This window comes from Perissodus microlepis, chromosome 16 (assembly GCF_051167445.1).
Source record: "Perissodus microlepis isolate ML-2025 ecotype Zambia chromosome 16, ASM5116744v1, whole genome shotgun sequence".
Classification (NCBI taxonomy): Eukaryota; Metazoa; Chordata; class Actinopteri; order Cichliformes; family Cichlidae; genus Perissodus; species Perissodus microlepis.
In genome coordinates this window covers 18,265,893-18,290,815 of record NC_140476.1, presented here as the reverse complement: position 1 = coordinate 18,290,815, position 24,923 = coordinate 18,265,893, and positions in this window count along the sequence as shown.

Genomic DNA, 24,923 nt, shown 5'->3' with positions numbered 1-24,923 from the left:
GCCCTGAACAGATTGATGTGCCCATTGTCGGGAATACGCAGAGCGCCACCTAGTGGCAACAGGAAATGTCATGGCTTTCACTTTGTTGTACTGATTTTCACAGGTTCATCGTGGCCACCTCAAAAGCGGTGAATATCACCATCAGTGCCTCATGATGCTTCAGTGCGAAAATTGTGACTTTAAACTGAACGGCGCACCCTGGTGGGAAGGCGGTTGACCATGAAAAATGAAGTGGCTTTTGAGGGGCTTGGAAAGTTTATATAGGCTTTAAATTTGGCCCACACCTCCAATGTGATGAACGCTTTGTTGTTATGTAACCATGTTCCTTGAATAGCGCAAAAATGGCTCCACAGCGCCCCCTACAAAATTTCAAAAGCACAGCCCCTGCTCTGTGTTTTATCTATGAGTCTGAAACCTGGTAAGCTTATAGGAGATATCAAGATGTACAAAAAAGTCTCTTGGAGCAATATCCCAAATACAACAGGAAGTCAGCCATTTTAAAATGAATGTGTAATTTTGGCGACATTTTCCCCTCTTTTCAGGCACCGTACTTTGACGAACTCCTCCAAGGGATTTCATCAGATTGATGCGATCTCCAGTGTGTGGAATCTAAAGACCTTTGTGATGTTAAATTGCGAAGCTTTTTACATTCAGGGAAACGGCGTGGTCATGGCGGCACGTGGTTTCAGTCACTCGCCAAAAAGCAGTAATCTGCTGTCACTCAAAAACACAATGTTCAATCTCTCCCAAAGGTCATAGGCGTGATGAGACTCGAACTCGGAAATGTTTGTTATGCCATTTGTCATTAATCGTTAGAGCGCCACCTAGTGGGACGACTAACTAATCATGATTGAATGAGATGAAATGTTAGCTGGTGGTTAAATGCATGAATTCCATCAATGTGACATCAGATCGGACGTTCTGGTTTCAGGTGTTGGGCGTGGCTCGACGCGCCGGGGTGCGAGGGCCCTCATAACGCTGCTTGCAGCTTTAATTATTAGGGCCCGAGCACCGAGAGTGCGAAGGCCCTATTGTATCTGCTCCGTTTCTTATTATTAGGGCCCGAGCACCGAGAGTGCGAAGGCCCTATTGTATCTGCTCCGTTTCTTATTATTATTATTATTATTATTATTATTATTATTATTATTATTATTCAGGTAAAACAAGGGCCTTTTTGAGGGCCTAAACATGCTCAAAAACTCATGAAATTTTACACACGCGTCAGGTCTGGTGAACATTTACGTATTTTAATGTTCTCAGACATGGCAAGGGAAAATTGGCTCAGTAGCGCCACCTAGAAAAATGAAAAACGCGAGCCCCCGGTATGGGTATGACCTACATGTTTGAAAGTCGGTACACATATATAACGTTCAGAGTCGAACAAAAAAGTCTATTATGGCCATGTCCTAAACCCAACAGGAAGTCCGCCATTTTGGATTGAAGGTGACATTTTGGCTCTGATTTTACCGTTTCCATGCCTTGTACTTTAACGAACTCCTCCTTGGGATTTGGTCCTATAAACTTCAAATTTGGACAGTGCCAACTACACACCTGGGCCATGTTAAATTGCGGAGCTTTTGAGTTTTCACAATACGGTGACGCCGTGGCGCCGCGGCGAATTTCAATGACTCGCCATGAAAATCTTATTGCCTCTCATTCTGTCATACATTGTCCGATTTGGACCAAAGAGCACACATATGATAAGGCTCCTGCCCTGAACATATTTCAACTGCCATATTTGACATCAGGGACAGCGCCACCTAGTGGGAACAGGAAATGTCATGTTTTACACTTTGGGGTACAGTATTGTGATGGGTGACATCTGCAGCCTCAAATTTCTCCAGGAAAGCCTTAAGGAGTTGGTCTTGGGTTACAGTGAAAACTGTGACTTTTCGCGAAAGGGTGTGACCCCAGCAGCATGGCGATTTTTGATGTCTCGCCATGGAGAAACAAATTAGTATAACTCAATGAAATCCAAGCTGATCAGAACCAGACTTTACAGGTATGATGTCAGAGCCGCCCTGAACAGATTGATGTGCCCATTGTCGGGAATACGCAGAGCGCCACCTAGTGGCAACAGGAAATGTCATGGCTTTCACTTTGTTGTACTGATTTTCACAGGTTCATCGTGGACACCTCAAAAGCGGTGAATATCACCATCAGTGCCTCATGATGCTTCAGTGCGAAAATTGTGACTTTAAACTGAACGGCGCACCCTGGTGGGAAGGCGGTTGACCATGAAAAATGAAGTGGCTTTTGAGGGGCTTGGAAAGTTTATATAGGCTTTAAATTTGGCCCACACCTCCAATGTGATGAACGCTTTGTTGTTATGTAACCATTTTCCTTGAATAGCGCAAAATGGCTCCACAGCGCCCCCTACAAAATTTCAAAACCACAGCCCCTGCTCTGTGTTTTATCTATGAGTCTGAAACCTGGTAAGCTTATAGGAGATACCAAGATCTACAAAAAAGTCTCTTGGAGCAATATCCCAAATCCAACAGGAAGTCAGCCATTTTAAAATTAATGTGTAATTTTGGCGACATTTTCCCCTCTTTTCAGGCACCGTACTTTGACGAACTCCTCCAAGGGATTTCATCAGATTGATGCGATCTCCTGTATGTGGCATCTAAAGATCTTTGTGATGTTAAATTGCGAAGCTTTTTACGTTCAGGGAAACGGCGTGGTCATGGCGGCACGTGGAGTTTCAATCACTCGCCAAAAAGCAGTAATCTGCTGTCACTCAAAAACACAATGTTCAATCTCTCCCAAAGGTCATAGGCGTGATGAGACTCAAGCTCGGAAATGTTTGTTATGCCATTTGTCAGTAATGGTTAGAGCGCCACCTAGTGGGGCGACTATAATCATGATTGAATGAGATGAAATGTTAGCTGGTGGTTACAGGTATGAATTCCATCAATGTGACATCAGATCGGACGTGCTGGTTTTAGGTGTTGGGCGTGGCTCGACGCGCCGGGGGTGCGAGGGCCCTTATAACGCTGCTTGCAGCTTTAATTATTATTATTATTATTATTATTATTTCGGCAAATGAATCGGCCTTTTGAGGGCCTAAACATGCTCAAAAACTCATGAAATTTTGCACACGCCTCATGTCTCGTGAAAAATTACGTATTTTAATGTCCTCAGACATGGCCAGGGAAAATTGGCTCAGTAGCGCCACCTAGGAAAATCTAAAACGCGAGCCCCCGGTGTGGGTATGACCTACATGTATGAAAATTGGAACACATATCTATTGTTAGTAGACGCACAAAAAAGTCTATTATGGCCATGTCCTAAACCCAACAGGAAGTCCGCCATTTTGGATTGAAGGTGACATTTTGGCTCTGATTTTACCGTTTCCATGCCTTGTACTTTAACGAACTCCTCCTTGGGATTTGGTCCTATAAACTTCAAATTTGGACAGTGCCAACTACACACCTGGGCCATGTTAAATTGCGGAGCTTTTGAGTTTTCACAATACCGTGAGGCCGTGGCGCCGCGGCGAATTTCGATGACTCGCCATGAAAATTTTATTGCCTCTCATTCCGTCATACATTGTCTGAGCTGGACCAAAGAGCACACATATGATAAGGCTCCACCCCTGAACATATTTCAACTGCCATATTTGACATAAGGGACAGCGCCACCTAGTGGGAACAGGAAATGTCATGTTTTACACTTTGGGGTACAGTATTGTGATGGGTGACATCTGCAGCCTCAAATTTCTCCAGGAAAGCCTTAAGGAGTTGGTCTTGGGTTACAGTGAAAACTGTGACTTTTCGCGAAAGGGTGTGACCCCAGCAGCATGGCGAACTTTGATGTCTCGCCATGGAGAAACAAATTAGTATAACTCAATGAAATCCAAGCTGATCAGAACCAGACTTTACAGGCATGATGTCAGACCCGCCCTGAACAGATTGATGTGCCCATTTTCGGGAATACGCAGAGCGCCACCTAGTGGCAACAGGAAATGTCATGGCTTTCACTTTGTTGTACTGATTTTCACAGGTTCATCGTGGCCATCTCAAAAGCGGTGAATATCACGATCAGTCCCTCATGATGCTTCAGTGCGAAAATTGTGACTTTAAACTGAACGGCGCACCCTGGTGGGAAGGCGGTTGACCATGAAAAATGAAGTGGCTTTTGAGGGGCTTGGAAAGTTTATATAGGCTTTAAATTTGGCCCACACCTCCAATGTGATGAACGCTTTGTTGTTATGTAACCATTTTCCTTGAATAGCGCAAAATGGCTCCACAGCGCCCCCTACAAAATTTCAAAACCACAGCCCCTGCTCTGTGTTTTATCTATGAGTCTGAAACCTGGTAAGCTTATAGGAGATATCAAGATGTACAAAAAAGTCTCTTGGAGCAATATCCCAAATCCAACAGGAAGTCAGCCATTTTAAAATTAATGTGTAATTTTGGCGACATTTTCCCCTCTTTTCAGGCACCGTACTTTGACGAACTCCTCCAAGGGATTTCATCAGATTGATGCGATCTCCTGTATGTGGCATCTAAAGACCTTTGTGATGTTAAATTGCGAAGCTTTTTACGTTCAGGGAAACGGCGTGGTCATGGCGGCACGTGGAGTTTCAATCACTCGCCAAAAAGCAGTAATCTGCTGTCACTCAAAAACACAATGTTCAATCTCTCCCAAAGGTCATAGGCGTGATGAGACTCAAGCTCGGAAATGTTTGTTATGCCATTTGTCAGTAATGGTTAGAGCGCCACCTAGTGGGGCGACTATAATCATGATTGAATGAGATGAAATATTAGCTGGTGGTTAAAGGCATGAATTCCATCAATGTGAATTCAGATCGGACGTGCTGGTTTTAGGTGTTGGGCGTGGCTCGACGCGCCGGGGGTGCGAGGGCCCTCATAACGCTGCTTGCAGCTTTAATTAGGGCCCGAGCACCGAGAGTGCGAAGGCCCTATTGTATCTGCTCCGTTTCTTATTAGGGCCCGAGCACTGACAGTGCGAAGGCCCTATTGTATCTGCTCTGTTTATTATTATTATTATTATTATTATTATTATTATTATTATTTCGGCAAATGAATCGGCCTTTTGAGGGCCTAAACATGCTCAAAAACTCATGAAATTTTTCACATGCATCAGGTCTGGTGAAAATTTACGTATTTTAATGTTCTCAGACATGGCCAGGGAAAATTAGCTCAGTAGCGCCACCTAGAAAAATGAAAAACGCGAGCCCCCGGTATGGGTATGACCTACATGTTTGAAAGTCGGTACACATATATAACGTTCAGAGTCGAACAAAAAAGTCTATTATGGCCATGTCCTAAACCCAACAGGAAGTCCGCCATTTTGGATTGAAGGTGACATTTTGGCTCTGATTTTACCGTTTCCATGCCTTGTACTTTAACGAACTCCTCCTTGGGATTTGGTCCTATAAACTTCAAATTTGGACAGTGCCAAATACACACCTGGGCCATGTTAAATTGCGGAGCTTTTGAGTTTTCGTAATACGGTGAGGCGGTGACGCCACGGCGAATTTCGATGACTCGCCATGAAAATCTTATTGCCTCTCATTCTGTCATACATTGTCCGATTTGGACCAAAGAGCACACATATGATAAGGCTCCTGCCCTGAACATATTTCAACTGCCATATTTGACATCAAGGACAGCGCCACCTAGTGGGAACAGGAAATGTCATGTCTTACACTTTAATGTACTGATTTTCACAGGTTCATCGTGGCCACCTCAGAAGCGGTGAATATCACCATCAGTCCCTCATGATGTTTCAGTGCGAAAATTGTGACTTTAAACTGAACGGCGCACCCTGGTGGGAACGCTGTTCACCATGAACATTGAAGTGGCTTTTGAGGGGCTTGGAAAGTTTATAGAGGCTTTAAATTTGGTACACACCTCCAATGTGATGAAGGCTTTGTTGTTATGTAACCATTTTCCTTGAATAGCGCAAAATGGCTCCACAGCGCCCCCTACAAAATTTCAAAACCACAGCCCCTGCTCTGTGTTTTATCTATGAGTCTGAAACCTGGTAAGCTTATAGGAGATACCAAGATCTACAAAAAAGTCTCTTGGAGCAATATCCCAAATCCAACAGGAAGTCAGTCATTTTAAAATTAATGTGTAATTTTGGCGACATTTTCTCCTCTTTTCAGGCCTCATACTTTGACAAACTCCTCCAAGGGATTTCATCAGATTGAACTATTCTTCAGTGTGTGGAATCCAAAGACCTTTGTGTTTTTAAATTGCGAAGCTTTTTACGTTCAGGGAAACGGCGTGGTCATGGCGGCACGTGGAGTTTCAATCACTCGCCAAAAAGCAGTAATCTGCTGTCACTCAAAAACACAATGTTCAATCTCTCCCAAAGGTCATAGGCGTGATGAGACTCAAGCTCGGAAATGTTTGTTATGCCATTTGTCAGTAATGGTTAGAGCGCCACCTAGTGGGGCGACTATAATCATGATTGAATGAGATGAAATGTTAGCTGGTGGTTAAAGGCATGAATTCCATCAATGTGACATCAGATCGGACGTGCTGGTTTTAGGTGTTGGGCGTGGCTCGACGCGCCGGGGGTGCGAGGGCCCTCATAACGCTGCTTGCAGCTTTAATTATTATTATTATTATTATTATTATTCAGGTAAAACAAGGGCCTTTTTGAGGGCCTAAACATGCTCAAAAACTCATGAAATTTTGCACACGCGTCAGGTCTGGTGAAAAATTACGTAGTTTAATGTCCTCAGACATGGCCAGGGAAAATTGGCTCAGTAGCGCCACCTAGAAAAATCTAAAACGCGAGCCCCCGGTGTGGGTATGACCTACATGTATGAAAATTGGAACACATATCTATCGTTAGCAGACGCACAAAAAAGTCTATTATGGCCATGTCCTAAACCCAACAGGAAGTCCGCCATTTTGGATTGAAGGTGACATTTTGGCTCTGATTTTACCGTTTCCATGCCTTGTACTTTAACGAACTCCTCCTTGGGATTTGGTCCTATAAACTTCAAATTTGGACAGTGCCAACTACACACCTGGGCCATGTTAAATTGCGGAGCTTTTGAGTTTTCACAATACGGTGACGCCGTGGCGCCGCGGCGAATTTCAATGACTCGCCATGAAAATCTTATTGCCTCTCATTCTGTCATACATTGTCCGAGCTGGACCAAAGAGTACACATATGATAAGGCTCCACCCCTGAACACATTTCAACTGCCATATTTGACATCAGGGACAGCGCCACCTAGTGGGAACAGGAAATGTCATGTTTTACACTTTGGGGTACAGTATTGTGATGGGTGACATCTGCAGCCTCAAATTTCTCCAGGAAAGCCTTAAGGAGTTGGTCTTGGGTTACAGTGAAAACTGTGACTTTTCGCGAAAGGGTGTGACCCCAGCAGCATGGCGATTTTTGATGTCTCGCCATGGAGAAACAAATTAGTATAACTCAATGAAATCCAAGCTGATCAGAACCAGACTTTACAGGTATGATGTCAGAGCCGCCCTGAACAGATTGATGTGCCCATTGTCGGGAATACGCAGAGCGCCACCTAGTGGCAACAGGAAATGTCATGGCTTTCACTTTGTTGTACTGATTTTCACAGGTTCATCGTGGACACCTCAAAAGCGGTGAATATCACCATCAGTGCCTCATGATGCTTCAGTGCGAAAATTGTGACTTTAAACTGAACGGCGCACCCTGGTGGGAAGGCGGTTGACCATGAAAAATGAAGTGGCTTTTGAGGGGCTTGGAAAGTTTATATAGGCTTTAAATTTGGCCCACACCTCCAATGTGATGAACGCTTTGTTGTTATGTAACCATTTTCCTTGAATAGCGCAAAATGGCTCCACAGCGCCCCCTACAAAATTTCAAAACCACAGCCCCTGCTCTGTGTTTTATCTATGAGTCTGAAACCTGGTAAGCTTATAGGAGATACCAAGATCTACAAAAAAGTCTCTTGGAGCAATATCCCAAATCCAACAGGAAGTCAGCCATTTTAAAATTAATGTGTAATTTTGGCGACATTTTCCCCTCTTTTCAGGCACCGTACTTTGACGAACTCCTCCAAGGGATTTCATCAGATTGATGCGATCTCCTGTATGTGGCATCTAAAGATCTTTGTGATGTTAAATTGCGAAGCTTTTTACGTTCAGGGAAACGGCGTGGTCATGGCGGCACGTGGAGTTTCAATCACTCGCCAAAAAGCAGTAATCTGCTGTCACTCAAAAACACAATGTTCAATCTCTCCCAAAGGTCATAGGCGTGATGAGACTCAAGCTTGGAAATGTTTGTTATGCCATTTGTCAGTAATGGTTAGAGCGCCACCTAGTGGGGCGACTATAATCATGATTGAATGAGATGAAATGTTAGCTGGTGGTTACAGGTATGAATTCCATCAATGTGACATCAGATCGGACGTGCTGGTTTTAGGTGTTGGGCGTGGCTCGACGCGCCGGGGGTGCGAGGGCCCTTATAACGCTGCTTGCAGCTTTAATTATTATTATTATTATTATTATTATTTCGGCAAATGAATCGGCCTTTTGAGGGCCTAAACATGCTCAAAAACTCATGAAATTTTGCACACGCCTCATGTCTCGTGAAAAATTACGTATTTTAATGTCCTCAGACATGGCCAGGGAAAATTGGCTCAGTAGCGCCACCTAGGAAAATCTAAAACGCGAGCCCCCGGTGTGGGTATGACCTACATGTATGAAAATTGGAACACATATCTATTGTTAGTAGACGCACAAAAAAGTCTATTATGGCCATGTCCTAAACCCAACAGGAAGTCCGCCATTTTGGATTGAAGGTGACATTTTGGCTCTGATTTTACCGTTTCCATGCCTTGTACTTTAACGAACTCCTCCTTGGGATTTGGTCCTATAAACTTCAAATTTGGACAGTGCCAACTACACACCTGGGCCATGTTAAATTGCGGAGCTTTTGAGTTTTCACAATACCGTGAGGCCGTGGCGCCGCGGCGAATTTCGATGACTCGCCATGAAAATTTTATTGCCTCTCATTCCGTCATACATTGTCTGAGCTGGACCAAAGAGCACACATATGATAAGGCTCCACCCCTGAACATATTTCAACTGCCATATTTGACATAAGGGACAGCGCCACCTAGTGGGAACAGGAAATGTCATGTTTTACACTTTGGGGTACAGTATTGTGATGGGTGACATCTGCAGCCTCAAATTTCTCCAGGAAAGCCTTAAGGAGTTGGTCTTGGGTTACAGTGAAAACTGTGACTTTTCGCGAAAGGGTGTGACCCCAGCAGCATGGCGAACTTTGATGTCTCGCCATGGAGAAACAAATTAGTATAACTCAATGAAATCCAAGCTGATCAGAACCAGACTTTACAGGCATGATGTCAGACCCGCCCTGAACAGATTGATGTGCCCATTTTCGGGAATACGCAGAGCGCCACCTAGTGGCAACAGGAAATGTCATGGCTTTCACTTTGTTGTACTGATTTTCACAGGTTCATCGTGGCCATCTCAAAAGCGGTGAATATCACGATCAGTCCCTCATGATGCTTCAGTGCGAAAATTGTGACTTTAAACTGAACGGCGCACCCTGGTGGGAAGGCGGTTGACCATGAAAAATGAAGTGGCTTTTGAGGGGCTTGGAAAGTTTATATAGGCTTTAAATTTGGCCCACACCTCCAATGTGATGAACGCTTTGTTGTTATGTAACCATTTTCCTTGAATAGCGCAAAATGGCTCCACAGCGCCCCCTACAAAATTTCAAAACCACAGCCCCTGCTCTGTGTTTTATCTATGAGTCTGAAACCTGGTAAGCTTATAGGAGATATCAAGATGTACAAAAAAGTCTCTTGGAGCAATATCCCAAATCCAACAGGAAGTCAGCCATTTTAAAATTAATGTGTAATTTTGGCGACATTTTCCCCTCTTTTCAGGCACCGTACTTTGACGAACTCCTCCAAGGGATTTCATCAGATTGATGCGATCTCCTGTATGTGGCATCTAAAGACCTTTGTGATGTTAAATTGCGAAGCTTTTTACGTTCAGGGAAACGGCGTGGTCATGGCGGCACGTGGAGTTTCAATCACTCGCCAAAAAGCAGTAATCTGCTGTCACTCAAAAACACAATGTTCAATCTCTCCCAAAGGTCATAGGCGTGATGAGACTCAAGCTCGGAAATGTTTGTTATGCCATTTGTCAGTAATGGTTAGAGCGCCACCTAGTGGGGCGACTATAATCATGATTGAATGAGATGAAATATTAGCTGGTGGTTAAAGGCATGAATTCCATCAATGTGAATTCAGATCGGACGTGCTGGTTTTAGGTGTTGGGCGTGGCTCGACGCGCCGGGGGTGCGAGGGCCCTCATAACGCTGCTTGCAGCTTTAATTAGGGCCCGAGCACCGAGAGTGCGAAGGCCCTATTGTATCTGCTCCGTTTCTTATTAGGGCCCGAGCACTGACAGTGCGAAGGCCCTATTGTATCTGCTCTGTTTATTATTATTATTATTATTATTATTATTATTATTATTATTATTATTATTATTATTATTTCGGCAAATGAATCGGCCTTTTGAGGGCCTAAACATGCTCAAAAACTCATGAAATTTTTCACATGCATCAGGTCTGGTGAAAATTTACGTATTTTAATGTTCTCAGACATGGCCAGGGAAAATTAGCTCAGTAGCGCCACCTAGAAAAATGAAAAACGCGAGCCCCCGGTATGGGTATGACCTACATGTTTGAAAGTCGGTACACATATATAACGTTCAGAGTCGAACAAAAAAGTCTATTATGGCCATGTCCTAAACCCAACAGGAAGTCCGCCATTTTGGATTGAAGGTGACATTTTGGCTCTGATTTTACCGTTTCCATGCCTTGTACTTTAACGAACTCCTCCTTGGGATTTGGTCCTATAAACTTCAAATTTGGACAGTGCCAAATACACACCTGGGCCATGTTAAATTGCGGAGCTTTTGAGTTTTCGTAATACGGTGAGGCGGTGACGCCACGGCGAATTTCGATGACTCGCCATGAAAATCTTATTGCCTCTCATTCTGTCATACATTGTCCGATTTGGACCAAAGAGCACACATATGATAAGGCTCCTGCCCTGAACATATTTCAACTGCCATATTTGACATCAAGGACAGCGCCACCTAGTGGGAACAGGAAATGTCATGTCTTACACTTTAATGTACTGATTTTCACAGGTTCATCGTGGCCACCTCAAAAGCGGTGAATATCACCATCAGTCCCTCATGATGTTTCAGTGCGAAAATTGTGACTTTAAACTGAACGGCGCACCCTGGTGGGAACGCTGTTCACCATGAACATTGAAGTGGCTTTTGAGGGGCTTGGAAAGTTTATAGAGGCTTTAAATTTGGTACACACCTCCAATGTGATGAAGGCTTTGTTGTTATGTAACCATTTTCCTTGAATAGCGCAAAATGGCTCCACAGCGCCCCCTACAAAATTTCAAAACCACAGCCCCTGCTCTGTGTTTTATCTATGAGTCTGAAACCTGGTAAGCTTATAGGAGATACCAAGATCTACAAAAAAGTCTCTTGGAGCAATATCCCAAATCCAACAGGAAGTCAGTCATTTTAAAATTAATGTGTAATTTTGGCGACATTTTCTCCTCTTTTCAGGCCTCATACTTTGACAAACTCCTCCAAGGGATTTCATCAGATTGAACTATTCTTCAGTGTGTGGAATCCAAAGACCTTTGTGTTTTTAAATTGCGAAGCTTTTTACGTTCAGGGAAACGGCGTGGTCATGGCGGCACGTGGAGTTTCAATCACTCGCCAAAAAGCAGTAATCTGCTGTCACTCAAAAACACAATGTTCAATCTCTCCCAAAGGTCATAGGCGTGATGAGACTCAAGCTCGGAAATGTTTGTTATGCCATTTGTCAGTAATGGTTAGAGCGCCACCTAGTGGGGCGACTATAATCATGATTGAATGAGATGAAATGTTAGCTGGTGGTTAAAGGCATGAATTCCATCAATGTGACATCAGATCGGACGTGCTGGTTTTAGGTGTTGGGCGTGGCTCGACGCGCCGGGGGTGCGAGGGCCCTCATAACGCTGCTTGCAGCTTTAATTATTATTATTATTATTATTATTATTCAGGTAAAACAAGGGCCTTTTTGAGGGCCTAAACATGCTCAAAAACTCATGAAATTTTGCACACGCGTCAGGTCTGGTGAAAAATTACGTAGTTTAATGTCCTCAGACATGGCCAGGGAAAATTGGCTCAGTAGCGCCACCTAGAAAAATCTAAAACGCGAGCCCCCGGTGTGGGTATGACCTACATGTATGAAAATTGGAACACATATCTATCGTTAGCAGACGCACAAAAAAGTCTATTATGGCCATGTCCTAAACCCAACAGGAAGTCCGCCATTTTGGATTGAAGGTGACATTTTGGCTCTGATTTTACCGTTTCCATGCCTTGTACTTTAACGAACTCCTCCTTGGGATTTGGTCCTATAAACTTCAAATTTGGACAGTGCCAACTACACACCTGGGCCATGTTAAATTGCGGAGCTTTTGAGTTTTCACAATACGGTGACGCCGTGGCGCCGCGGCGAATTTCAATGACTCGCCATGAAAATCTTATTGCCTCTCATTCTGTCATACATTGTCCGAGCTGGACCAAAGAGTACACATATGATAAGGCTCCACCCCTGAACACATTTCAACTACCATATTTGACATCAGGGACAGCGCCACCTAGTGGGAACAGGAAATGTCATGTTTTACACTTTGGGGTACAGTATTGTGATGGGTGACATCTGCAGCCTCAAATTTCTCCAGGAAAGCCTTAAGGAGTTGGTCTTGGGTTACAGTGAAAACTGTGACTTTTCGTGAAAGGGTGTGACCCCAGCAGCATGGCGAACTTTCATGTCTCGCCATGGAGAAACAAATTAGTATAACTCAATGAAATCCAAGCTGATCAGAACCAGACTTTATAGGCATGATGTCAGACCCGCCCTGAACAGATTGATGTGCCCATTGTCGGGAATACGCAGAGCGCCACCTAGTGGGAACAGGAAATGTCATGGCTTTCACTTTGTTGTACTGATTTTCACAGGTTCATCGTGGCCATCTCAAAAGCGGTGAATATCACCATCAGTGCCTCATGATGCTTCAGTGCGAAAATTGTGACTTTAAACTGAACGGCGCACCCTGGTGGGAAGGCGGTTGACCATGAAAAATGAAGTGGCTTTTGAGGGGCTTGGAAAGTTTATATAGGCTTTAAATTTGGCCCACACCTCCAATGTGATGAACGCTTTGTTGTTATGTAACCATTTTCCTTGAATAGCGCAAAATGGCTCCACAGCGCCCCATACAAAATTTCAAAACCACAGCCCCTGCTCTGTGTTTTATCTATGAGTCTGAAACCTGGTAAGCTTATAGGAGATATCAAGATGTACAAAAAAGTCTCTTGGAGCAATATCCCAAATCCAACAGGAAGTCAGCCATTTTAAAATTAATGTGTAATTTTGGCGACATTTTCCCCTCTTTTCAGGCACCGTACTTTGACGAACTCCTCCAAGGGATTTCATCAGATTGATGCGATCTCCTGTATGTGGCATCTAAAGACCTTTGTGATGTTAAATTGCGAAGCTTTTTACGTTCAGGGAAACAGCGTGGTCATGGCGGCACGTGGAGTTTCAATCACTCGCCAAAAAGCAGTAATCTGCTGTCACTCAAAAACACAATGTTCAATCTCTCCCAAAGGTCATAGGCGTGATGAGACTCAAGCTCGGAAATGTTTGTTATGCCATTTGTCAGTAATGGTTAGAGCGCCACCTAGTGGGGCGACTATAATCATGATTGAATGAGATGAAATGTTAGCTGGTGGTTAAAGGCATGAATTCCATCAATGTGACATCAGATCGGACGTGCTGGTTTCAGGTGTTGGGCGTGGCTCGACGCGCCGGGGGTGCGAGGGCCCTTATAACGCTGCTTGCAGCTTTAATTATTATTATTATTATTATTCAGGCAAAACAAGGGCCTTTTTGAGGGCCTAAACATGCTCAAAAACTCATGAAATTTTGCACACATGCCAGGTCTGGTGAAAAATTTTGTATTTTAAAGGTTTTACATATGAGCACTGGGAAATGGCTCTAGAGCGCCACCTATGCCTTGTTAAATGCAGCCCTACGACCACATCGTTTGAGCTACATGTATGAAATTTGGCACACATGTGTATCATGCCAAGACGAACAAAAAAGTCTGTGGGCCCATTGACGCAAACCCAACAGGAAGTCCGCCATTTGGACGTGAAGGTGACATTTTGGCTCTAATTTTGCCATTTCCATGCCTCGAACTTTTTCGAACTCCTCCTTGGGATTTGATCATACAAGCTTCATCTTTGGTCAGTGTCAACTACACACCTGGGCCATGTTAAATTGCGGAGCTTTTGAGTTTTCACAATACGGTGAGGCCGTGGCGCCACGGCGAATTTCGATGACTCGCCATGAAAATCTTATTGCCTCTCATTCTGTCATACATTGTCCGATCTGGACCAAAGAGCACACATATGATAAGGCTCCACCCCTGAACATATTTCAACTGCCATATTTGACATAAGGGACAGCGCCACCTAGTGGGAACAGGAAATGTCATGTTTTACACTTTGGGATACAGTATTGTGATGGGTGACATCTGCAGCCTCAAATTTCTCCAGGAAAGCCTTAAGGAGTTGGTCTTGGGTTACAGTGAAAACTGTGACTTTTCGTGAAAGGGTGTGACCCCAGCAGCATGGCGAACTTTGATGTCTCGCCATGGAGAAACAAATTAGTATAACTCAATGAAATCCAGTCTGATCAGTACCAGACTTTACAGGCATGATGTCAGACCCGCCCTGAACAGATTGATGTGCCCATTGTCAGGAATACGCAGAGCGCCACCTAGTGGGAACAGGAAATGTCACGTCTTACACTTTGTTGTACTGATTTTCACAGGTTCATCGTGGACACCTCAAAAGCGGTGAATATCACCGTCTGTCCCTCATGATGCTTCAGTGAGAAAATTTTGACTTTAAACTGAACGGTGCACCCTGGTGGCAACGCCGTTCACCATGAAAAATGAAGTGGCTTTTGAGGGGCCTGGAAAGTTTATATAGGCTTTAAATTTGGCCCACACCTCCAATGTGATGAACGCTTTGTTGTTATGTAACCATTTTCCTTGAATAGCGCAAAATGGCTCCACAGCGCCCCCTACAAAATTTCAAAACATCAGCCCCAGCTCTGTGTTTTATTTATGAGTCTGAAACCTGGTAAGCTTATAGGAGATAAGAAGATGTACAAAAAAGTCTCTTGGAGCAATATCCCAAATCCAACAGGAAGTCAGCCATTTTAAAATGAATGTGTAATTTTGGCGACATTTTCCCCTCTTTTCAGGCACCGTACTTTGACGAACTCCTCCAAGGGATTTCATCAGATTGACGCGATCTCCTGTATGTGGCATCTAAAGACCTTTGTTATGTTAAATTGCGAAGCTTTTTACGTTCAGGGAAACGGGGTGGTCATGGCGGCACGTGGAGTTTCATTCACTCGCCAAAAAGCAGTAATCTGCTGTCACTGCAAAACACAGTGTCCAATCTCTCCCAAAGGTCGCAGGCATGATTAGACTCGAGCTCGGATATGTTTGTTATGCCATTTGTACATAATGGTTAGAGCGCCACCTAGTGGGACGACTATAATCCTGGTTGAATAAGATGAAATGTTAGCTGGTGGTTAAAAGCATGAAATCCATCAATGTGACATCACATCGGATGTGCTGGTTTTAGGTGTTGGGCGTGGCTCGACGCGCCGGGGGTGCGAGGGCCCTCATAACGCTGCTTGCAGCTTTAATTAGGGCCCGAGCACCGAGAGTGCGAAGGCCCTATTGTATCTGCTCCGTTTCTTATTATTATTATTATTCAGGCAAAACAAGGGCCTTTTTGAGGGCCTAAACATGCTCAAAAACTCATGAAATTTTGCACACATGCCAGGTCTGGTGAAAAATTTTGTATTTTAAAGGTTTTACATATGAGCACTGGGAAATGGCTCTAGAGCGCCACCTATGCCTTGTTAAATGCAGCCCTACGAACACATCGTTTGAGCTACATGTATGAAATCTGACACACATGTGTATCATGCCGAGTCGAACAAAAAAGTCAGTGGGCCCATTGACGCAAACCCAACAGGAAGTCCGAAATTTAGAAGTGAAGGTGACATTTTGGCTCTAATTTTGCCATTTCCATGCCTCGAACTTTTTCGAACTCCTCCTTGGGATTTGGTCGTATAAGCTTCATCTTTGGTCAGTGTCAACTACACACCTGGGCCATGTTAAATTGCGGAGCTTTTGAGTTTTCACAATACCGTGAGGCCGTGGCGCCACGGCGAATTTCGATGACTCGCCATGAAAATCTTATTGCCTCTCATTCTGTCATACATTGTCCGATCTGGACCAAAGAGCACACATATGATAAGGCTCCACAATTGAACATATTTCAACTGCCATATTTAACATCAGGGAGAGCGCCACCTAGTGGGAACAGGAAATGTCATGTTTTACACTTTGGGGTACAGTATTGTGATGGGTGACATCTGCAGCCTCAAATTTCTCCAGGAAAGCCTTAAGGAGTTGGTCTTGGGTTACAGTGAAAACTGTGACTTTTCGCTGAAGGGTGTGATCCCAGCAGCATGGCGAACTTTGACGTCTCGCCATGAAGAAACAAATTAGTGTAACTCAATGAAATCCAGTCGGAACAGTACCAGACTTTACAGGGATGATGTCAGACCCGCCCTGAACAGATTGATGTGCCCATTGTCAGGACTACGAAGAGCGCCACCTAGTGGCAACAGGAAATGTCATGTCTTTCATTTTGTTGTACTGATTTTCACAGGTTCATCGTGGCCACCTAAAAAGCGGTGAATATTAACATGAGTCCCTCGTGATGCTTCAGTGCGAAAATTGTGACTTTAAACTGAACGGCGCACCCTGGTGGCAACGCAGTTCACCATGAAAGATGAAGTGGCTTGTGAGGGGCTTGGAAAGTTTAAAATGTCTTGGAATTTGGCCCACACCTCTAATGTGATGAAGGCTTTGTTGTTATGTGATCATCTTCCTTGAATAGCGCAAAATGGCTCCACAGCGCCCCCTACAAAATTTCAAATCATCAGCCCCTGCTCTGTGTTTTATCTATGAGTCTGAAACCTGGTAAGCTTATAGGAGAGATCACGATGTACAAAAAAGTCTCTTGGAGCAATACCCCAAATCCAACAGGAAGTCAGCCATTTTAAAATGAATGTGTAATTTTGGCGACATTTTCCCCTCGTTTCAGGCCTCATACTTTGACGAACTCCTCCAAGGGATTTCATCATATTGAACCAATCTCCAGTGTGTGGAATCTAAAGTCCTTTGTGATGTTAAATTGCGAAGCTTTTTACGTTCAGGGAAACGGGGTGGTCATGGCGGCACGTGGAGTTTCAATCACTCGCCAAAAAGCAGTAATCTGCTGTCACTCGAAAACACAATGTCCAATCTCTCCCAAACGTCGCAGGTGTGATGACACTCAAGCTCGGAAATGTTTGTTATGCCATTTGTCAGTAATGTCTAGAGCGCCACCTAGTGGGGCGAGTACAATCATGATTGAATTAGATGAAATGTTAGCTGGTGGTTAAATGCATGAATTCCATCAATGTGACATCAGATCGGACGTGCTGGTTTTAGGTGTTGGGTGTGGCTCGAAGTGCCGGGGTGCGAGGGCCCTCATAACGCTGCTTGCAGCTTTAATTAGGGCCCGAGCACCGAGAGTGCGAAGGCCCTATTGTATCTGCTCCGTTTCTTATTATTATTATTATTATTATTATTATTATTATTATTATTATTATTAATATTATTCAGGTAAAACAAGGGCCTTTTTGAGGGCCTAAACATGCTCAAAAACTCATGAAATTTTGCACACGCGTCAGGTCTGGTGAAAAATTACGTATTTTAATGTCCTCAGACATGGCCAGGGAAAATTGGCTCAGTAGCGCCACCTAGGAAAATCTAAAACGCGAGCCCCCGGTGTGGGTATGACCTACATGTATGAAAATTGGAACACATATCTATTGTTAGTAGACGCACAAAAAAGTCTATTATGGCCATGTCCTAAACACAACAGGAAGTCTGCCATTTTGGATTGAAGGTGACATTTTGGCTCTGATTTTACCATTTCCATGCCTTGTACTTTAACGAACTCCTCCTTGGGATTTGGTCGTATAAGCTTCATCTTTGGTCAGTGTCAACTACACACCTGGGCCATGTTAAATTGCGGAGCTTTTGAGTTTTCACAATACCGTGAGGCCGTGGCGCCACGGCGAATTTCGATGACTCGCCATGAAAATCTTATTGCCTCTCATTCTGTCATACATTGTCCGATCTGGACCAAAGAGCACACATATGATAAGGCTCCACAATTGAACATATTTCAACTGCCATATTTAACATCAGGGAGAGCGCCACCTAGTGGGAACAGGAAATGTCATGTTTTACACTTTGGGGTACAGTATTGTGATGGGTGACATCTGCAGCCTCAAATTTCTCCAGGAAAGCCTTAAGGAGTTGGTCTTGGGTTACAGTGAAAACTGTGACTTTTCGCTGAAGGGTGTGATCCCAGCAGCATGGCGAACTTTGACGTCTCGCCATGAAGAAACAAATTAGTGTAACTCAATGAAATCCAGTCGGAACAGTACCAGACTTTACAGGGATGATGTCAGACCCGCCCTGAACAGATTGATGTGCCCATTGTCAGGACTACGAAGAGCGCCACCTAGTGGCAACAGGAAATGTCATGTCTTTCATTTTGTTGTACTGATTTTCACAGGTTCATCGTGGCCACCTAAAAAGCGGTGAATATTAACATGAGTCCCTCGTGATGCTTCAGTGCGAAAATTGTGACTTTAAACTGAACGGCGCACCCTGGTGGCAACGCAGTTCACCATGAAAGATGAAGTGGCTTGTGAGGGGCTTGGAAAGTTTATATAGGCTTTAAATTTGGCCCACACCTCCAATGTGATGAAGGCTTTGTTGTTATGTAACCATTTTCCTTGAATAGCGCAAAATGGCTCCACAGCGCCCCCTACAAAATTTCAAAACATCAGCCCCTGCTCTGTGTTTTATCTATGAGTCTGAAACCTGGTAAGCTTATAGGAGATACCAAGATCTACAAAAAAGTCTCTTGGAGCAATATCCCAAATCCAACAGGAAGTCAGTCATTTTAAAATTAATGTGTAATTTTGGCGACATTTTCTCCTCTTTTCAGGCCTCATACTTTGACGAACTCCTCCAAGGGATTTCATCAGATTGAACTATTCTTCAGTGTGTGGAATCCAAAGACCTTTGTGTTGTTAAATTGCGAAGCTTTTTACGTCCAGGGAAACGGGGTGGTTATGGCGGCACGTGGAGTCTCAATCACTCGCCAAAACGCAGTAATCTGCTGTCACTCCAAAACACAATGTCCAATCTCTCCCAAAGGTCGCAGGAATGATGAGACTCGAGCTCGGAAATGTTTGTTATGCCATTTGTCATTAATGGTTAGAGCGCCACCTAGTGGGACGACTATAATCATGATTGAATGAGACGAATTTTTAGCTGGTGGTTAAATGCATGAATTCCATCAATGTGACATGAGATCGGACGTGCTGGTTGTAGGTGTTGGGCGTGGCTCGACACGCCGGGGTGCGAGGGCCCTAATAACGCTGCTTGCAGCTTTAATTATTATTATTATTATTATTATTATTATTATTATTATTCAGGTAAAACAAGGGCCTTTTTGAGGGCCTAAACATGCTCAAAAACTCATGAAATTTTGCACACGCGTCAGGTCTGGTGAAAAATTACGTATTTTAATGTCCTCAGACATGGCCAGGGAAAATTGGCTCAGTAGCGCCACCTAGGAAAATCTAAAACGCGAGCCCCCGGTGTGGGTATGACCTACATGTATGAAAATTGGAACACATATCTATTGTTAGTAGACGCACAAAAAAGTCTATTATGGCCATGTCCTAAACACAACAGGAAGTCCGCCATTTTGGATTGAAGGTGACATTTTGGCTCTGATTTTACCATTTCCATGCCTTGTACTTTAACAAACTCCTCCTTGGGATTTGGTCCTATAAACTTCAGATTTGGACAGTGCCAACTACACACCTGGGCCATGTTAAATTGCGGAGCTTTTGAGTTTTCACAATACCGTGAGGCCGTGGCGCCACGGCGAATTTCGATGACTCGCCATGAAAATCTTATTGCCTCTCATTCTGTCATACATTGTCTGATCTGGACCAAAGAGCACACATATGATAAGACTCCACCCCTGAACATATTTCAACTGCCATATTTGACATCAAGGACAGCGCCACCTAGTGGCAACAGGAAATGTCATGGCTTTAATTTTGTTCTACTGATTTTCACAGGTTCATCGTGGCCACCTCAAAAGCGATGAATATCACCGTCAGTCTTTCATAATGCTTTAGTGCGAAAATTGTGACTTTAAACTGAATGGCGCACCCTGGTGGCAACGCGGTTCACCATGAAAGATGAAGTGGCTTTTGAGGGGCTTGGAAAGTTTATATAGGCTTTAAATTTGGCCCACACCTCCAATGTGATGAACGCTTTGTTGTTATGTAACCATTTTCCTTGAATAGCGCAAAATGGCTCCACAGCGCCCCCTACAAAATTTCAAAACCACAGCCCCTGCTCTGTGTTTTATCTATGAGTCTGAAACCTGGTAAGCTTATAGGAGATATCAAGATGTACAAAAAAGTCTCTTGGAGTAATATCCCAAATCCAACAGGAGTCAGCCATTTTAAAATGAATGTGTAATTTTGGCGACATTTTCCCCTCTTTTCAGGCACCGTACTTTGACGAACTCCTCCAAGGGATTTCATCAGATTGATGCGATCTCCTGTATGTGGCATCTAAAGACCTTTGTGATGTTAAATTGCGAAGCTTTTTACGTTCAGGGAAACGGCGTGGTCATGGCGGCACGTGGAGTTTCAATCACTCGCCAAAAAGCAGTAATCTGCTGTCACTCAAAAACACAATGTTCAATCTCTCCCAAAGGTCATAGGCGTGATGAGACTCGAGCTCGGAAATGTTTGTTATGCCATTTGTCATTAATGGTTAGAGCGCCACCTAGTGGGACGACTAACTACTCATGATTGAACGAGATGAAATGTTAGCTGGTGGTTAAATGCATGAATTCCATCAATGTGACATCAGATCGGACGTGCTGGTTTCAGGTGTTGGGCGTGGCTCGACGCGCCGGGGTGCGAGGGCCCTCATAACGCTGCTTGCAGCTTTAATTAGGGCCCGAGCACTGACAGTGCGAAGGCCCTATTGTATCTGCTCATTTTATTATTATTATTATTAGGGCCCGAGCACCGAGATTATTATTATTATTATTATTATTATTATTATTATTATTATTATTATTATTATTATTATTATTATTATTATTATTCAGGTAAAACAAGGGCCTTTTTGAGGGCCTAAACATGCTCAAAAACTCATGAAATTTTGCACACGCGTCAGGTCTGGTGAAAAATTACGTATTTTAATGTCCTCAGACATGGCCAGGGAAAATTGGCTCAGTAGCGCCACCTAGGAAAATCTAAAACGCGAGCCCCCGGTGTGGGTATGACCTACATGTATGAAAATTGGAACACATATCTATTGTTAGTAGACGCACAAAAAAGTCTATTATGGCCATGTCCTAAACACAACAGGAAGTCCGCCATTTTGGATTGAAGGTGACATTTTGGCTCTGATTTTACCATTTCCATGCCTTGTACTTTAACGAACTCCTCCTTGGGATTTGGTCCTATAAACTTCAGATTTGGACAGTGCCAACTACACACCTGGGCCATGTTAAATTGCGGAGCTTTTGAGTTTTCACAATACGGTGAGGCCGTGGCGCCACGGCGAATTTCGATGACTCGCCATGAAAATCTTATTGCCTCTCATTCTGTCATACATTGTCTGATCTGGACCAAAGAGCACACATATGATAAGACTCCACCCCTGAACATATTTCAACTGCCATATTTGACATCAAGGACAGCGCCACCTAGTGGGAACAGGAAATGTCATGTTTTACACTTTGGGGCACAGTATTGTGATGGGTGACATCTGCAGCCTCAAATTTCTCCAGGAAACCCTTAATGAGTTGGTCTTGGGTTACAGTGAAAACTGTGACTTTTCGCGAAAGGGTGTGACCCCAGCAGCATGGCGAACTTTCATGTCTCGCCATGAAGAAACAAATTAGTATAACTCAATGAAATCCAGTCTGATCAGTACCAGACTTTACAGGCATGATGTCAGACCCGCCCTGAACAGATTGATGTGCCCATTGTCGGGAATACGCACAGCGCCACCTAGTGGCAACAGAAAATGTCATGGCTTTAATTTTGTTGTACTGATTTTCACAGGTTCATCGTGGCCACCTCAAAAGCGATGAATATCACCGTCAGTCCTTCATAATGCTTTAGTGCGAAAATTGTGACTTTAAACTGAATGGCGCACCCTGGTGGCAACGCGGTTCACCATGAAAGATGAAGTGGCTTTTGAGGGGCTTGGAAAGTTTATATAGGCTTTAAATTTGGCCCACACCTCCAATGTGATGAACGCTTTGTTGTTATGTAACCATTTTCCTTGAATAGCGCAAAATGGCTCCACAGCGCCCCCTACAAAATTTCAAAACCACAGCCCCTGCTCTGTGTTTTATCTATGAGTCTGAAACCTGGTAAGCTTATAGGAGATATCAAGATGTACAAAAAAGTCTCTTGGAGTAATATCCCAAATCCAACAGGAGTCAGCCATTTTAAAATGAATGTGTAATTTTGGCGACATTTTCCCCTCTTTTCAGGCACCGTACTTTGACGAACTCCTCCAAGGGATTTCATCAGATTGATGCGATCTCCTGTATGTGGCATCTAAAGACCTTTGTGATGTTAAATTGCGAAGCTTTTTACGTTCAGGGAAACGGCGTGGTCATGGCGGCACGTGGAGTTTCAATCACTCGCCAAAAAGCAGTAATCTGCTGTCACTCAAAAACACAATGTTCAATCTCTCCCAAAGGTCATAGGCGTGATGAGACTCGAGCTCGGAAATGTTTGTTATGCCATTTGTCATTAATGGTTAGAGCGCCACCTAGTGGGACGACTAACTACTCATGATTGAACGAGATGAAATGTTAGCTGGTGGTTAAATGCATGAATTCCATCAATGTGACATCAGATCGGACGTGCTGGTTTCAGGTGTTGGGCGTGGCTCGACGCGCCGGGGTGCGAGGGCCCTCATAACGCTGCTTGCAGCTTTAATTAGGGCCCGAGCACTGACAGTGCAAAGGCCCTATTGTATCTGCTCATTTTATTATTATTATTATTAGGGCCCGAGCACCGAGAGTGCAAAGGCCCTATTGTATCTGCTCCGTTTCTTCTTCTTCTTATTATTATTATTATTATTCAGGTAAAACAAGGGCGTTTTTGAGGGCCTAAACATGCTCAAAAACTCATGAAATTTTGCACACATGCCAGGTCTGGTGAAAAATTTTGTATTTTAATGGTTTTACATATGAGCACTGGGAAATGGCTCTAGAGCGCCACCTATGCCTTGTTAAATGCAGCCCTACGACCACATCGTTTGAGCTACATGTATGAAATTTTGCACACATGTGTATCATGCCAAGACGAACAAAAAAGTCTGTGGGCCCATTGACGCAAACCCAACAGGAAGTCCGCCATTTGGACGTGAAGGTGACATTTTGGCTCTAATTTTGCCATGTCCATGCCTCGAACTTTTTCGAACTCCTCCTTGGGATTTGATCATACAAGCTTCATCTTTGGTCAGTGTCAACTACACACCTGGGCCATGTTAAATTGCGGAGCTTTTGAGTTTTCACAATACCGTGAGGCCGTGGCGCCACGGCGAATTTTGATGACTCGCCATGAAAATCTTATTGCCTCTCATTCTGTCATACATTGTCCGATCTGGACCAAAGAGCACACATATGATAAGGCTCCACCCCTGAACATATTTCAACTGCCATATTTGACATAAGGGACAGCGCCACCTAGTGGGAACAGGAAATGTCATGTTTTACACTTTGGGATACAGTATTGTGATGGGTGACATCTGCAGCCTCAAATTTCTCCAGGAAAGCCTTAAGGAGTTGGTCTTGGGTTACAGTGAAAACTGTGACTTTTCGCGAAAGGGTGTGACCCCAGCAGCATGGTGAACTTTCATGTCTCGCCATGAAGAAACAAATTAGTATAACTCAATGAAATCCAGTCTGATCAGTACCAGACTTTACAGGCATGATGTCAGACCCGCCCTGAACAGATTGATGTGCCCATTGTCAGGAATACGCAGAGCGCCACCTAGTGGGAACAGGAAATGTCATGTCTTACACTTTGTTGTACTGATTTTCACAGGTTCATCGTGGACACCTCAAAAGCGGTGAATATCACCGTCTGTCCCTCATGATGCTTCAGTGAGAAAATTTTGACTTTAAACTGAACGGCGCACCCTGGTGGCAGCGCTGTTCGCCATGAACAATGAAGTGGCTTTTGAGGGGCTTGGAAAGTTTAAAAAGCCTTGAAATTTGGCGCACACCTCCAATGTGCTAAAGGCTTTGTTGTTATGTGATCATTTTCATTGAATAGCGCAAAATAGCTCCACAGCGCCCCCTACAAAATTTCAAAACATCAGCCCCAGCTCTGTGTTTTATTTATGAGTCTGAAACCTGGTAAACTTATACAAGATATCAAGATCTACAAAAAAGTCTCTTGGAGCAATATCCCAAATCCAACAGGAAGTCAGCCATTTTAAAATTAATGTGTAATTTTGGCGACATTTTCCCCTCTTTTCAGGCACCGTACTTTGACGAACTCCTCCAAGAGATTTCATC